This window comes from Canis lupus, chromosome 11 (genome assembly GCF_011100685.1).
Source record: "Canis lupus familiaris isolate Mischka breed German Shepherd chromosome 11, alternate assembly UU_Cfam_GSD_1.0, whole genome shotgun sequence".
NCBI lineage: Eukaryota > Metazoa > Chordata > Mammalia > Carnivora > Canidae > Canis > Canis lupus.
The window spans coordinates 11,384,605-11,402,664 of record NC_049232.1 but is presented as its reverse complement, the minus strand read 5'-3'; the positions used below and the strand labels follow the sequence as shown (position 1 = coordinate 11,402,664).

General features: G+C 38.2%; 1 long non-coding RNA gene across 1 annotated transcript in view; it reads left to right on the top strand.

Moving 5' to 3' along the window:
• LOC106559531 overlaps nt 1-17,967 on the top strand; it is a 450,184-nt gene extending 432,217 nt beyond the window's left edge. Inside the window, exon 10 of the long non-coding RNA XR_005366568.1 lies at nt 17,291-17,967. This is a non-coding gene — a long non-coding RNA (uncharacterized LOC106559531). The remainder of the gene's footprint in view (nt 1-17,290) is intronic.
• Nucleotides 17,968-18,060: the final 93 nt, after the last annotated feature.

Here is an 18,060-nt window from a genome sequence, read left to right as displayed (position 1 = left end):
TACGACAACCAAGGTTATTCCTGACTTCCATTCACAAGGATAACTATTGTCTCTGTTAAGAACAAGACATCACTGAGAGAATTTGAGAATACAGGAGGTGAGGCTGAAGCACTCCCTTGTACCTTAGAGACCAAGGCCAGCTGCATTAGAAGGTTAAGAGATGTGGCTTATGTGATGACTCTGCCCCTCAGGCAAGTAGAGCACCACCCAGAGAGGTCTTTTTTGAGACAGTTTCTCCTCCAGCCCACAGTAACAACTAGTTTGCTCCAGTATTGTAGGTCACGTGGTGTATGACCCTACTCTGGTCTCATGGGCATTGCAGTGGCATCTGTGGGGCTCAACTACTTCTCTAGTGCTACTGCTATGGAGAAGAGGCAGGGGCTTGTAACACCTAACCCTCAGAACTGAACATACCAAGTTCATACCTGCAGTGCCCAAGAAAAAACCCTCACCACTGGTTTTGTTCATCTGCAGAACCAAGTCACAGATGTACTCTGAACAAGGACCTGGGTGGAGGGCAAATTAGAAGGTTTGCTGGTTTTTGAACCTGGTTTGCTCCAGCCCACAGAAGCTGCTCCCAAACTCTGGAAAGAGTGCCTCCTAACCACATCTGGCCAGAGGGGCTGGCAATGGCACCTGGATGCTCTATTTCCTGTAGTGCTTGAGCAGAGAGGCAGGTCAGTAGAGCCAACTGTGCCTAAAACAAAGCTAATACTAGGCATGGAGGGTCCCCCTGCTATTTAGACCAGAGGATTAATTCATACCCAAGACTGAGAGCAGCTCCCAATCTCTCTTAATGGGAAAGCCTACCTGGGGGAAAAAATGGGAGTTGCTTAACAGTGGCCCCTCCATCCCACCTAGACAACCAGATTGAAACCTAGCCCAGCCTGCTAGACTTCTGGTACCCATCTGACCTGAAGGGTTCACAGGAACACCTGAGAAGCTGTGCAACCAGCAATGCATGAGCTGAGAGGTAGGAAAGCAGAGCTGAGTGCCCCTAGAACAAAGCCAGTACAGGGCTTGGAGGGCTCCCCTGGTATGCCCAGGCAGTGTGATTAATTCAGAGCCAAGGCTGAGGGAGTTTCTGGCCCCCCTTGATGGGACAGCTTGTTTGGCAAAAGTTGAGAGATACCTGGGGCAGCCCCTTCCCATCCCATCCGGGCAAGAGAACTGAGACATAGCTTTACGCTCTCTGGAGAGTATCTCCTATCTCCATCTGACCAGTAAGGTTAGCAAGGACATCAGGAAAGTGAGTATGTAAGCCAGCAGTTCTTGAGATAAGTATCTGACAGGCAGATCCTACAGTCTGCAGAGCAAAGCCCAATTTAGCTAGAGTGCTTGGGGTGCAAGGCAGACTAAGACACCAAACAAATAGCTATAGTGACTTTACAGATGTTCCTACTGCACCCAGACAAACTAATTTGTAGCCCTACCCAACAATGAATACAGCCTTCAGCCTACACAACTGGATGCACAGGAAGCTGTATAGCCCATCAACCAGCCCTCCTTACAGTGGCACTTGAGTAGAGACTGCAGGCCTAGTCTTTCCCTAGCTGTAGTGCAAAACCAATGGCTTTACCATTGGTAAAGCCTGGGTAATTCAGTATACACTGGACTAATTCAGAGCCCAAAACAATGAGCTGTACAAGCCCTAAGTGTGGTCCTGCTGCCTTGTCAGGACAGCAGAAGCATATTCATAGCTCTACCTATTATTCAATATAGTAGTTAGTCCTGACCATCTAGTAAGGCTGACCTGAGAATTCAGACAAGCCCAGAGCTCCATCCAAAGCATCATTTGGGTAGGGAAACAAGCTAACAGTAGTATTCTGTTCTCAGCCATTAGTATACCCTCCCATCCCCAACATCAGCACTCAGATGCCTCACCCAAAAACAGCACAAGAGCAGACCCATCTGTCCAGGACATTATCAACATATATACCCAGACACTCAGATGAGTGGATTCTTGAAGATCCATTGTGGCCAAAGCAAGTTTGTCAAGTCTGTGAGAGAAGCCCCATTACTCAAATGCACAAATACCAATGTAAGAACGCAAGGAAAACAGAAAATCAGGTAAATATGACACCATGAAATGAAATAAAGCTCAAATACCTGTTCCTAAAGAAATGAAGATGTATTAACTGTCAGGCAAAGAATTCAGAATTATCCTCTGAAGGAAGGTTAGTAAATTAGAAAAATACACAGACCACTACACAAAGTTAGAAAAACAAGTTATGATCAAAACAAATTTGACAAAGAAACCCTCAGAAACCACCAAAAAGAAAACCAGAAATCCAGAAGTTGAAAAATAACTGAGTTGAATATTTTTATACAGATTTTCAAAAGCAGTTTTGATTATCCTTAAACAATCAGTGACCCGGAGAATAGGGTATTTATAATTATTCAGTCAGGGTAGGAAAAAATAATTGGAAAGAAAACTAAGGTTCCTATGCACACAATGCAGGAACACAATGCAGAGAAACAAGAGTACATACATAACTTTGAGGTGTTATGGATTTGGTTCCAGACCACCGCAATTAAGCAAATATCACAAGAAAGCAAGTCAAAGCCTTTGCCTTCTCAGTGCAGACAGGTTTAGTGTACGTGCTGCTGAAGTGACCACAGTTAGTGCATACAATTGTGTTTACCTATACTGTCGTCTATTGACTGTAATAGCATTATATCTAGAAATACAATGTACCTACCTTAATGAAACAATGCTTTATTGCTAAAAAATGCTAACTATCAAGAGGCCTTCAAGTGCAATTAGATGAAGCAGTTTCCCTGTCTGGAACCAAGCAGGATACTTGGCGCATAGTGGGTCAAGTGTAAACATTCAATGAATTTAATTTATAAGATCTGATATCAGAGTGAAATCAAATGGGTAATATACTCTCATGATTTAAATTTTATATATACACACACACATGCACACACACATGCACGCACACACACACTTGAGAGGAGTCACAAGAACTTTAAGTTGTTAGGATATTTATGAAATTTAGGTTAAAACTGTAATTATCAGGTTTTAACAAAGTGAATGGTAAATCAATAAAATGTATGGTGACTTTTTTTGAAGTTAATTTACTATCCTCCTCCTGCCCTCAGCATCTCTATCTCATTCCTAATTTAGATGATTTAGTAGATGGTCTAGTAACTTTACCTCCTGATGCTCAGCACTTCTTTTATTTTACTGCTTGCAGGCTTTTCAAGGACACTTTGCATAACACTCAACATAAAAGATAAGATTGTTTTGTCACCCATCTAATTCAATATACACATTCCCCAAATAATTTCATTCCTTTCTTGTTAGAAAAAAAATGTTATCTTATTTATCATTCTTTAAGATTGAAGAATGTGAGACACCTGGGTGGCTCAATAGTTGAGTGTCTACCTTCAGCTCAGGTCTTGATCCCAAGGTCCAGGGATGGAGTCCTGTATTAGGCTCCCTGCAAGGAGCCTGCTTCTCCCTCTGCCTATGTCTCTGCTCCTCTGTATGTGTGTCTCATGAATAAATAAATAAAACTTAAAAAAAGGACTGAAGATTGTAACAATATTTCTTCTGGAGCTACCTCTTATAAGGCAAAATCCGTTCATAATGATGTCTTCTTTGAGACTTTTTATAATAAATGTAAGAATACAGTCCACTAAATAAAGTATCTGATTATCTTTAAGGCTAGTAACAGGTGACCCTAGACATGCTTTCTGCAAGCTACATGTGAGATATTGTATCAGAACATAGCACCTTCCTTTCAGGACCCAGAGTCATAGACATCACCCAGACATTCTTGTATCATTTTTTGTTCAAGAGTCTGTCCTGTCCTGTTCTCCTCTGAGATGACTCACTAGAATTTCAATACGAAGTGGTTCCTTTTTCTGCTTGAATATAACTTCCATCAGTACTTGGATTCCAAAGGGTTTTAACTGATGTAGAAATGTATTTTTAACTTTTGTTAACATCCTTTGAATTATGGGCTTTTTGAAAATCTTTTTTTTTAATTTATTTTTTATTGGTGTTTAATTTACTAACATACAGAATAAACCCCAGTGCCCGTCACCCATTCACTCCCACCCCCCGCCCTTCTCCCCTTCTACCACCCCTAGTTCGTTTCCCAGAGTTAGCAGTCTTTACGTTCTGTCTCCCTTTCTGATATTTCCCACATATTTCTTCTCCCTTCCCTTATATTCCCTTTCACTATTATTTTTATTCCCCAAATGAATGAGAACGTATAATGTTTGTCCTTCTCCGACTGACTTCACTCAGCATAATACCCTCCAGTTCCATCCACATTGAAGCAAATGGTGGGTATTTGTCATTTCTAATAGCTGAGTAATATTCCATTGTATACATAAACCACATCTTCTTTATCCATTCATCTTTCGTTGGACACCGAGGCTCCTTCCACAGTTTGGCTATCGTGGCCATTGCTGCTATAAACATCGGGGTGCAGGTGTCCCGGCGTTTCATTGCATTTGTATCTTTGGGGTAAATCCCCAACAGTGCAATTGCTGGGTCGTAGGGCAGGTCTATTTTTAACTCTTTGAGGAACCTCCACACAGTTTTCCAGAGTGGCTGCACCAGTTCACATTCCCACCAACAGTGTAAGAGGGTTCCCTTTTCTCCGCATCCTCTCCAACATTTGTTGTTTCCTGCCTTGTTAATTTTCCCCATTCTCACTGGTGTGAGGTGGTATCTCATTGTGGTTTTGATTTGTATTTCCCTGATGGCCAGTGATGCAGAGCATTTTCTCATATGCATGTTGGCCATGTCTATGTCTTCCTCTGTGAGATTTCTGTTCATGTCTTTTGCCCATTTCATGATTGGATTGTTTGTTTATTTGGTGTTGAGTTTAATAAGTTCTTTATAGATCTTGGAAACTAGCCCTTTATCTGATAGGTCATTTGCAAATATCTTCTCCCATTCTGTAGGTTGTCTTTGAGTTTTGTTGATTGTATCCTTTGCTGTGCAAAAGCTTCTTATCTTGATGAAGTCCCAATAGTTCATTTTTGCTTTTGTTTCTTTTGCCTTCGTGGATGTATCTTGCAAGAAGTTACTGTGGCCGAGTTCAAAAAGGGTGTTGCCTGTGTTCTTCTCTAGGATTTTGATGGAATCTTGTCTCACATTTAGATCTTTCATCCATTTTGAGTTTATCTTTGTGTATGGTGCAAGAGAGTGGTCTAGTTTCATTCTTCTGCATGTGGATGTCCAATTTTCCCAGCACCATTTATTGAAGAGACTGTCTTTCTTCCAATGGATAGTCTTTCCTCCTTTATCGAATATTAGTTGAGCTTTTTGAAAATCTTAAGTAGGAATATCTAAGGCATCCCTTTCTACTTATTTATAAGGACATTTATATGATAGAACCCTTTTAATAATTAAAAATGTTATAGAAGAGTACTTGATAGAGAAAAACATATATTGACAAAAGAGAAAGCTTATTACTGTATAGATGATTCTTTGTGTTGTTAGATGTGTACATAGAGAAAAGAGACTAGAAAGACACACAAAGCAGTATTTACAGTGGCTATTTCTGTGGGAAATGGGCTATTTATGGTTGATATGGGGAACATGGAGAGTATGGTGCCCCTCCCTTCCTAAGCTCTCTTGTTTGAGCAGTTATTATTCTCTGGTAGAATAAAAAAGTAATTGTCTTGTTCATCCACCGAACAACAGAAACTTCACTGTAATATCAAAAAGGGTCTTAAGAAAAATAAGATGTAATAGAAGTTTTTTCAAGGTATCAATCTTGACTTTTTTTCTTATTACAATAATTTCTTGGGGCACCTGAGGGGCCCAGTTGGTTGGGCTTCTCCCTCTTGACTTTGACTTGGGTCAGGGTCTGTGGATCATGAGATTGAGCCTGGAGTCCAGCTCTTCAACAAGTATGGAGCCTACTTGGGATTCTCTCTTTCCCTCTCCTCATGCTCATGCATTTGCATGCTCTGTCTCAAAAAAGAAAAGAATAAAATTTCTTTTACTAGAAGACATCTTGCTAGGGCACAAAGACCAGTTTTTAGCTCAACCTAGTTTATTAGAAACATATATGGTAGGAATAATTCCATTTCTTTGTCATATAGGTATTGCACTAGCTTTTAGATAATTCAGATAAGGAATATTTTTAAGTTGAGACTCAGCTAGAGATGACAAAATATTTTTGGTATTCATGCTGTCTAGTAGGAAACTATCTTACCCAGAGAATCAATTCTATCTTCAGTAGCTCAGAAGAGGGCTTTTTAGTTGTCCTCATTGATATTGAAAACAAAATGTGGCTTAGATAGGATATAATGTATTCTCTGATCCTAGATGTAAACCATCATTTTAATTTGCAATATATTTAATAAGTTATTGTACTGTGTTATATCACATAATTGACAAACTTAAGGCCTTCCTTTAGAACTATTAAATTTATGTTGAATGGCATGAGAAAGATGACCAAGGATTTTTTTTAACCTAAAGCAAGCTATGATATCAATACCATTCCCAGCACAGTATCATTACAAACACAATATCCAAATTGCACTTCCCCTCTCTTTTTATCTCCCTCCTGTTCTCATGCTCTACAGGGGTGGGGGATGGTTAACTGTTCCATATGCAGAAGAGGGTCTCCAAAGTAACCAAAAGTGAAGTGGTTGCCTCAGGTCTAAGTTGTAAACCTTTGAAATCAGACAATGATGCCTTCTCAACCCCCTCCTGTTTTAAAGGTGCTTTGTTAGAATAGTATCTCAGAATATTAGCCATTCATCTTAAAAGATTGGAGTAGAAAATAAGACATGAAAATAATATATTTCACTTTATTATAGTTCATTTTATTTATCCTCTGAATAATATGAACATACATTAACTGAACTTTTTTTTTTAAGATTTTATTTATGTATTCATGAGAGAGAGAGAGAGAGAGAGAGAGAGAGAGAGGCAGAGACACAGGCAGAGGGAGAAGCAGGCTCCATGCAGGGAGCCCCATGCAGGACTCGATTCCGGGACTCCAGGATCACACCCGGGGTGGAAGGTGGCACTAAACTGCTGGGCCACTGGGGCTGCTCACATTAAATGAACTTCTTACAGAAAAGACATGATAAAAGAATAAGGTTTTAGTGCTCATTTAGATTTATTTTCCATGTGGAACATCATCTATAGTTAATATAAACTGAACTACCACTCTAAAAATGAAAACAGATGTTTAGAAGAGTATTATAGCTACCTGGTACTTCATTTTTTCAGATGTATCTTTCGAATATTAATATTTTGACATGAAAATGGCAGGATATAGCCAGCTAATTTTTCTTAAGAGTAGTCAAGGAAATCAAAGCATTATAACATTAGAGCCTAAGACTTTTACATGGATCTATATGCTGTTATTTTTTCTCATTTGTGGGCTGTTTCCATTGTAGAGTATATGAAAGACATTTTTTATAATGTCCATTCTTCAATTTTTTCTTTCAACTTTCACATGCAGCCTACTTTTCTACTTATAGGTCCATTGGTTGGTTAGTAATAAATGAAGCAGATAGGACTGTGGGTATTATTTCCCTACCAGACATTCTGCAAGTCCTGATACTCATGCTTGCAGATTTAAATGCCCATTTCTGGCTTTCAGCATAGTGTGCAGGGCAAGGGACATCAAGCAGTGCCTTCTCCACCACCCATCCACAAATTACAGCTTCATGTGCATTACTTTATAAAGCATTTTCATTTCCTTTGTGGTTTTAAGTTTTACTGCTCTACTTTGGTATGAGAGCTAAGTTTATATAAAATAATTTAAGGAGCAGTCTATCAACACCCAGCAGTACCTGAATACCTGAATTCAGTACCTGAAAATGGAGGATTCATTGCCATGTTCATCATTACCTTTCCCATTCACAAGCTAAAATCTTTGCAGTTTTGCTTCATTTTCTGGACTACTAATAGGAAAACAAGGAGAAATTATTTGAGTTCTATTGAAACATTCATCTACCCTTTTTTTTTTAAAGCTATTACTGTTTTTGAGTACATAAAAGGTCTAGATACAAACTTTTCCATTGATACTATGAAAATTACATTAGTTACCAAAAAGCATTTGGTAATGGCTAACATCATTTCCTGCCAGATTCACTTTGTGCAAGCTCTCGGAATGCATTCAGGGGGCTTGCAGAGAATGGAGGAGGGGTCCTTGAACAAGAAGAGTTGATTATCCTGTGTCTCACATTTAATAGTGAGAGGTGAGCTGGAGGGGTCCTAAAACTGCCAGTCTTCTCTTCTTCCTTCCTGCTCCTCCCCTTTTCCAACCCTGTTAAGTATGAACAATCCAGCCTTGGGCTACACAGACTTAAACCGAGATGTGCCCAAGAGTTCCCAAAGCAGTAGACGATGACATACACTTTGAACTCTTAGAAGTTAAATATTAAAATGCACGTATGATAAGTACCAATTTTTCTTTAGTTCAGAAATCAATCAAACTAAAACTAGCTTTCACAGTTGGTTTACAACTTAAAGACATGCCCTCTAAAGGAACCCCCACTTTCAACAGGAAACATATCTCATTCACTCAGTGAGAAAACCCAGGGCATGATTCTGGAGAGCAGAATCATGTAGGACCTAAACACTGTCGCACATGTACTTTGTGGGTCCCATCCCACATCTATTGAATCAAAATCTCTAGAGATGGGGTCATTTTCAAATTTCATGTGTTGGCAAATGTAAAACTCAGGATAATTTTTATAATCAGCAAATACTGCTAAAATGATTACATGAATGTGAAATTGTTCACAGCATTATCTGTAATAACCTGAAACTGGGAATACCCCAAATATCTGAAAGTGAACAATGAACAGATTTCATTGCATTCATTCCCTGGAATGCTACAGCACTGTAATAACAAACATATCTATCAATGGTGCAGGAACATCACAGACCTAACAATGAGCAAAGGAGCAGGACCACTCCAGTGCAGATACATATATATATATATTTCTATACAGCTTCATGTGCATTAGGAAAACAGCTCAACTCTGGGCAGATTCATCCCCACAGGCACATAACTTGGCCCCTTAAAAAAAAAAAAAAAAGACACTCCTTGTCAGGCGACTGGCCCAGGGCCAAGCCACACAGTTGGCCCAGTGGAATCAGGTTCAACTGGGGTTCTTTTCTGCCCCTGCGGCCAAGTCAAGTTCTTCATCCTCTCTATGTCTTGGTATCACAAACCAGAAGAATAACAATGTTGGGCTGGATGAGTTGAAATTTTCGCCCAGATTTGATATTTCACAAATTCTGAGTCCTTAAATGCTCCCCTGTGGGAGGAAAAACCTGTTCCACAGCCAGAATTTGAAATGTAATTTACCACTGAAATAACAGTGTACAGACAGGGACAGTTGAATTAGAATGCTCTACAATATAGTTTGTATAGTGCTGTGTAATTAGAATTCATTGTGTTCCTAATGCCTGCATTACAACTAAACATTTGGAGCCAAACTCCCTTGGAACATAGGACCTGCTTCTATCAGATCAGCCACCATCCAGAGTCTCACTGCCTGGGAGATGGAAGGGCACAAACATTAAGATAGGGGCCTGGCCTAGGTCAGCCCACCCACCCCGTTATTCTCTGGGAACTGTGTATCTCTGCATAGATATCCTAAGTTAAAACCTAAAAGCATGAGTGGAAGCTGTTTGTGCATGATAAGGTACCATACCAGAGAGAAGCTCTGTTGGGTGTATGTTTACAGAAAATTACTAAGAAGCACTTTTGGAAAGCATCCATTATTATGTGAATAAAAGGTACCTGTGGTTATTCTTTTTACCAGATGACAGGCACAATTCCCCATTAAGGATGTTCAGTCAATATAGTAACGTTTTGTCTTTTTCAAGCTTTCACCAGTAGCTCATTGTCAAACTTCACTTGGACTGTCCAAATGAACCTAAGTATCTACATTGACAGCCAACGAGTAAGCAACATCATGGCAGTACCTATCATTTTTTTAGCCCCTTATTTTTGTGGATTATTAATCTATTTCAGAAATCTAGCATCTACTAGTGTCTGATGAGAAAACAAGAGAGTTGTTATGATGGGACAAATGGTAGACCTGTTTCCCACATACACATGTCAGAATAGCCTAATCAGAGAAGTATAGGTGTTATGTGCAATTATCCTTAAACATGTTATAATGCTCTCTCTCTCTCTCTCTCTCTCTCTCTCTCTCTAATATTGATCTGAATATGCACAGGCCTACCTCAGAAATGTGGGTCCAGCTCCAGACAATAATGAAAGAGTAAATATGGCAATAAACTGAATCAAATGAATTTTTAGGTTTCCCTAGTATTGATAGTATAGGTTAGTCTATTAGGTAGCAGTATGTCTAAAAGACAATGTACATATCTTCATGAAAAATACTTAATTGTTAAAAAATGCTATCATCTGAGTTTTTACTGGGTTCTCATCTTTTTGCTTTATGGAGGGTCTTGCTTCAGTGTTGATGGCTGCTGACTCTCCAGGGTGGTGGTTGCTGACAGCTGGAGTGGCTGTGGCAATTTTTAAAAATGAGACAACAATGAATTTTGCCACACTGATAGTCTTTTTTTTTTTTTTACAAACAATTTCTCTGTAGCACATGATGTTATTTGATAACATTTACCACAGTATAGTGTGTTTCAAAACTTGGAATCAATTCTCTGAAATCCCACTTTAGCTTTATCAACTATTTTTGTGTCATATTTGAGATCCTCTGCTGTCATTTCAACAGTCTTCTCAGCATCTTCACCAGGAGTAGACTCCCTCTAAAGAAACCATGGTATTTGCTCATCCATAAGAAGCAACTCATTATCCATTTAACTTTCTCATGAGACTGCAACCATTCCATTACACTGGGAGGCTCCATGTGTAATTCTAGCTCTCTTGCTATTAACACGACACCTGAAGTTACTTCCTCCATAGAAGTCCTGAGCCCCTCAAAGTCATCCGTGAGAGTTGGAATCAACTTTTTCCAAGCTTCTGTTAATACAGATATTTTCACCTCTTCCAATGTTCTGAATGGCACAAATGTTCTGAATGGCATCTACAAGTGTGAATTCTTTACAGGAGGTTTTCTTTTCTTTTCTTTTCTTTTTTTTTTTTTCTTTCCAGGAGGTTTTCAATTAACTTTGCTCAGATCCATCAGAGGAATAATTCTCTATGGCAGTTATATCCTTACAAAATGTGTTTCTTAAAAATAAAACTTGAAAGTTGAAATTACTCCTTGATCTATGGGCTGCAGCTTAGATACTGGATTAGCAGGAGTGAACACAACATTAAATTGTTGTACGTCCCCATCAGAGCTCTTGGATGACCAGGTGTTTTGTCAATGAGCAGTAGTATTTTGAAAGGAATAGCTTTTTCTGAGCAGTGGGTCATAAAATAGTCAGTAAACCATATTATAAACAGAAGATCTGTAATCCAAACTTTGTTGTTCCACTTAAGGAGCACAAGTAGACTATACTTAGCATGATTTTTAAGGGTCCTAGGATTTTTTAAAATGGCACATAAGCATTGACTTTAACCTGAAGTTACTACATGTGTAAGACCCTAACAAGAGAGTCCGTCTGTCTTCTTAAATTTTGAGGTCAGGCATTCACTTTTCTTTAGCTAGGAAAGTCCTAGATGGCATCTTCCAATAAAGGCTACTTTGTCTACATTGGAAATCTGCTGTTTAGTGTAGTCACCATCATGAATATCTTTGCTAGATTTTCTGGAAAATTTGCTGCAGCTTCTATACTGGCACTTGCAGCTTCATGTTGCACTTTAATGTTATGGAAATAGTTTCTTTCTTTAAACCTTATAAATGAATCTGCTAGCTTCTAACATTTCTTCTACAACTAGTCAACTCTTTCAGCCTTCACAGAATTGAAAAAAGTTAGGATCTGGCTCTGGATTAGGCTTTGGCTTAATGGAATTTGTGGCTGCTTTGATCTTCTATCCAGACCACTAAAACTTTCTCTGTATCAGCAACAAGGCCATTTAACGTTCATATCATTTATGTATTCCCTAGAGTAGAACTTGTAATGTCTTTCAAGAAATTTTCCCCTGCATTCATAAATTCGCTCTTTGGCTTGGAAGGTCTAGCTTTGGGCTTGTGTCAGCTCTCAACATGTCTTCCTCACTAAGCTTAATCATTTCTAACTTGATTTAAAGGATTGATTTGGGACTCTTACTTTCACTTGAACACTTAGAAACCAATGTAGGATTATTAATTGCCCTTATTTCAAAATTTTTCTCTTTCATAGACTAGGAAGGCCAAGGAGAGGCAGAGACACTGGGTGGAGGAGACAGACAGTGCTTGTTCTAGTTAGAACACATACATTTGTTGATTGTGTTCACCATTATATATGGGCATAGCCTATGGCACCTTAAAATATTTAGAATAATAATATAAAAAAATAACTCATCACTGACCACCATAACCAATATAGTGATAATGAAAAAAGGTGAAATATTGTGAGAATTACCAAAAAAAAGTGACACAGAGACATCAAGGGAACAAATGCTGTTGGAAAAAGAAAAAAAAAAAAGGTACCAATAGACTTGCTGGATGCAGAGTTGCTCCACTCCTTCAATTTTAAAGAAATATATTACCTGTGAATCACAAGAAAGTCAAATGCAATATAATGAGGTATGCCTCTATTTGCCTTATGGGAATTCCAGAGGAAGAGAAGGAGAAAGGCCAGAATGCATATTTAAAGCAATAATGGCTGAAAATGTCCCAAACCTAGGAAAAGAAATGGGCATCCAGATCTTTGAGGCCCAACAAATTCCAAATAGGTAGAACCTGAACAGAGATCACTAAGGCACATCATAATTCAATTGATAAAATTCAAAACACACACAAAAAAATGAATTTTAAAAGTAGCAAGAGAGAAGTTATGTACGAGGGGGCCTCTACTGGCATATTTCTCAACAGAAATTTTTTTAAGCCAGAAGAGAATGGGATGATGTATTCAAAATATTGAAAGGAAAAAAAAAGCAACCCCGAATTTTGTTTCCTAGTAAGGCTTTCCTTGAGAAATGAAGCAGAGGAGTAAAGACTTCAAATTAAAAAGCTAAAGGAATTCATTCACTACCCACCTTACAAGATGGTTGAGTTGCAGGACACTTGTTAACAAAAACATAAAAGGTAGCATAAAAAGCACTGGTAATGGCAAATATATCATTATAGATTCTATAGTATGATAATGATGGTGCACAATAAGCCTAAACTCTAGTTTGAAAATTAAAAAAAAAAATGGACTAGTAAAAATAACCACAGTAATCTGTAATTAGCCACACAATACAAAAATTGTTAACTGTTACAACAATAACCTAAAATATGAGGGAGAGAAGTAATAAAAGTGTAAAACTTGGGAATTCTATTGAAATTAAGTTGCTACAGCTTAAAATATATGTTATGCTTTTGAGATATGTTAGGTAATCCTCATGCTAACAACAGGGGGAAATCTTGTAGCAATTATACAAAGGAACATGAGAAAGAAGTCAAAGCATACTGAAACCAAAAGACATCAAAGTACAATCAAAGAAAGCAAGATAAGAAACAACAATGGATCTATACAGTAACCAGAAAGCAACTAATAGCCATAGTAAGTCCTTACCTATCAATAAATACTTTAATTAAATTCTGCTCCTAATAAGGGTTTTCTATTCAAAATATACTATGAATTTGAACAATTAAAAAACAAACAAAAAATAAACCCCACCTCCAATTAAGAATTGGGAAAAGGACATGAATTGACGTATTTAAAAAAAAGATATATGAATGGCCAAGAAGTACAAGAAAAATGGTCATCAGGGAAATTCACATTAAAACCACCATGAGATATCACTTCAAATTTCTTAGAATGGACATCATCAAAAAATAAGCAATAAAAATGCTGGTACGGATGTGAAGAATGGATACGTGTGTGGACTGTTGGTGGAAATGAAAATGGGTACAACCACTGTGGAAAACAGTAAAGGTGTTGCTCAAAATTAAAAACAGAACTACCACGTGATTCAGCAATTCTGTTTCTGGGAAGCAATGAAACCAAACACTAACTCAAAAAGATACCTGCACCTCCATGTTCACAGCAGCATTGTTTTACAAGAGCTGAAGCATGAAAACAACCTAAGTGTCCATTAATGAAGGGAGAAGGAAGAAGCTGTCATGAGTATGTAGGATGGACTATCATTCAACTATAAAAAAGTAATCTTTCCATTTATAGCAACATGGCAGATCTTGAAAGCATTATGCTCAGTGAAATAACTCAGAGAAAGATGTTCATTACCTGTTTGATCTCACTTATATGTGGAATCTAAAACTAAACTAGAACAAAACAAAACACCAAACTCATAGCAGAAGATATGAGAGATTTGTTGTTACAGGGGTGCAGGGGGCGGGATGTGAAAAGGAGGAATTGGAAGAAGATAGAAGGTTCCAACTTGCAGCTGTAAGATTAAAGAAAGTTTTAGCGATGTAACGTACATGATGACTATAGGTAGCACTGCTTTATGATTGATTGATTGATTGATTGATTGAATTTATTTATTAAGAGCAGAAGAGCAGGGGGAGAGGCAGAGAGGGAGGGGGAAGCAGACTCCCCACTGAGCAGGGAGCTAGAATGAAGGCTTCATCCCAGGACCCTGGGATCATGACCTGAGCTGAAGGCAGATGCTTAACCAACTGAGTCAATCGGGTATCCCTAAGGGAATGTTTTTAAAATGATAGATGAGTTTTCATCATGCAGACACATTCTTTCTCCCCCCCCCCTTTTTTTTTTTGCAACATATACTCCACAGAATAAGAACAAGAAAATTCAGTGCTTGAGGCTAAACTAACCAAGATGGAATTCATATATCTTGTCACTGATGGGCAGAATTGATTTGCATCAAGTTTTGTCAATGAGGAAGTTCTTAAGTTATACGTTAGAAAACATACTACCTTTCTGCAAGATCAACTGGACCCTACTGGGAAGAGCCACATGAGAAGCAGGTGACACTTCCCTTATAAATCCACCTGTGTAAAAAGCACGCATAAAAGGCTGTACTGGGCTGCAGTGTGCTCATTTATTATGGTGGAAAACAGTGAATTTTTGCTAAGGAATTGCTCCTTGCTGAAATAACTGAATACTGAATACACGATGACAAATAAATAGAAAGTAAGACCAGATGGAGGCAGAGCACACATCATTCTGTAGTTTGAAGATAAAGGAGCTTAAACTTTTAGAATCATTAATCTGCTTGGTTTTTAAATTCTCCTTTGCCAATATAATTGAACAAAAGAATTAATGCACAACAATAATGAGGATAGTTTTTACACGCTTCCCTTTTGTTTAATTTTTATCGCATTCTTGATGCATTGCCAGAATTTTGTTTTTTATGTTAATGTGGAGTGTTCTGCATGTTGAAATTCTTTCTCCTTTGATTATGGAAAGAGCTACTTAATTTTGTTAAAGAAGCAGATAATTGCACTGTATTTGTTTTAACCTCAGACTTCTCATAAAGAGGTATTCATGATCATGTTTAAGGCCTTTCTTTAAACCTGTCATGTCTCATCACAGCCCATGTACTAAATAACGGAAGGCTAGAGATTAAGTCTGCCCCTTAAAATTGCCAAGTCCATTTGTACTTAGGGATTTCATCTTTTGCCCTGTCTTTTCTCTAAAGTGCTCATCTACCAGGCCTTCCCCGGTCTGGCTCTTTCTAAACATTTACTTCATTGTGTAACATTACATCCCCAGAAAAGCCTTCCTCAGCCATTCAATCACTATACCTTACTTAAGCTTTGCCAGAGCAGTTTGCTTTGTTTATCTAAATTATCAGGAAAGATGGACTTCATTTCCATGGCTATCTGTTATTACCCATTATCTCCCACAAGAATAGAAGCTTCACAAGAAAAAACATCTAACCTGTTTTATGAACTTCTTTATCCCCACTGCCTAGAACACCACCTGACATTAATGGATGCACAATAAATACCTTCCAGTCAGAGAATGTATGCATGGGAGTGCCTGGGTGGCTCAGTGGTTGACAATCTGCCTTTGACTCAGGGCATGATCCTGGGGTCCTAGGGTCCTAGCCCCGCATTAGGCTGAACCCCATCCTTCAGTGATAGCCCCTGAATATTTCTGTCTCCACTAGAGTTTGGAGGAATATGCCCTGAGATCTCTTTTATTTTACATGCTTTCCTTAATTTTTAAATTTATTTATTTATTTATTTATTTATTTATTTATTTATTTATTTATTTATTTATTTAGAATAAGCAGAGGGAGGGGCAGATGGAGAAGCAAATTCCCTGCTGATGAGGGAAACTGATGTGGGGCTCGATCCCAGGTCCCCAAGACCATGACCTGAGCTGAAGGCAGACACTTAACCAGCTGAGCCACCCAGGTGCCTTCTGACTGCCTCTCAAGTCCTCATTGTATCACCCAATAGCTTGGTGTACTTGCACATGTCAGTTAGCCTTTCTTGTTAAATTTTAGGTTTGTTTTTGCCACATTTAACTTCATAAGGTTAGAGTCAAGACTGATTAAGATAAATAGTATAAAATGCTTCCTCCATTGCCTGGCTTATGGATGCTTAATAAATGTTATTGTTGTTTCTGGCATTACTCTTCATATTTAAATACAGACACAGAAAATTCAGTGAAGTTGCAATAAATGGGGGTTGTCTGTTTCTGCCTTTCAGTGCCACCACTCTCTTCAACTGATCTATCATGGTAGCATCTTCATGTTAATAAATGTAAACTTGATTATTTTTATTACTGTACAGTATTTTATGAACAGAAAAAAGTTTTTATCATCTCCATTGTTGAATATTGTTTAATTCTTTCTTTTAAATGGTACCAAACTGATAAACCCTAGATATAAGAGACTATCAAATGTTTGAACTAGAGCAAGTTAAAAGGATAGAATGCACTTTACTATTATTATGATTAAGATGTAGAAATGGGGCTTAACTGTTCCCCAAGAAATAAAAGACTGATTCAGGGAGTACTGCTGATTTTTCAAGGATATAATCAGGACACATCTGAAGTCTCACTGAGGAAAGAACTCCAATTCTCAGAGGAGAGAGAATCCTCTATTGGAAATTTGGAGTGTGGGTCACAATGGCTGGGTTTACTGATAAAGTCTTAGACAAAAGAGATAGATGCTGGCCCCAAATATGAGTATAATCTTCTAAACTTATAACAGTTTTAGCCACTCCAGTACTGTGGTGGCAATGCAAGGGGAAAACTGGAAGAGTAGAAACATTTTTAAGACAAACCACTTGTACTGAATCTGTCACAGAGGAGGAAGATATGTTTCTTCTGATTTTGCAGTCTTGACTTCCTGGGGGAACCAGAGAAGATGATTCATTCCGGGCCCAGAGAACATTCAAGAATCTCAGTAGTTACTATGTTCCTACAGACCTGCAGTGTTTGCTCTATTCGGTCTCTGATTATCTGGTTGTGCCTGATTAACCCTCTGTGGGATTCCACCTTCCCCAATTCATCAGCCAATCTCTGGAGTTACCACCAAAACTCTACTTGCAGTATCTCAAGATTATAAATCACAAGTGGCAAAGCCAGAGTAGTTAATTTCAAGAACTGGTACACAACCTAATGGGCCATCAGGATTCTTTGCTAGGTATCATTTTATGAAAAATAAAATATTTTCTTTCATTCTTATAGATCAATGTCATGTACCTTTAAAGGTTCCCTTTCACTCATAAGAGTAAAAGAATATATACAAGCCTTTTACTAATCTTTAGTACATTACTACTACTAATAATGAACACATATTGTGTTTCTCTGTATCAGGCACCACTGGTTTATATCAGGTCAACCCTTATGAAAACTCAAGTAAGTAAAGACTTTTATTAGCCTAGATTTCTCAAATGAGAAACAAACTCAGAGATTAAGGTTATGAAAGTGCTAGAATGAGGATTTTAACTGTCAACTCTTAAAATGTATTTAAATTTGGCATTGACTAAAATAAAATAAATAAGAAACGACATTCAAAGTTCTTCTTTTAATCTTTATTGTATAAAAGGATGAGGTCTGGGACACCTGGGTGGCTCAACAGCTGAGCATCTGCCTTTGGCTCAGGT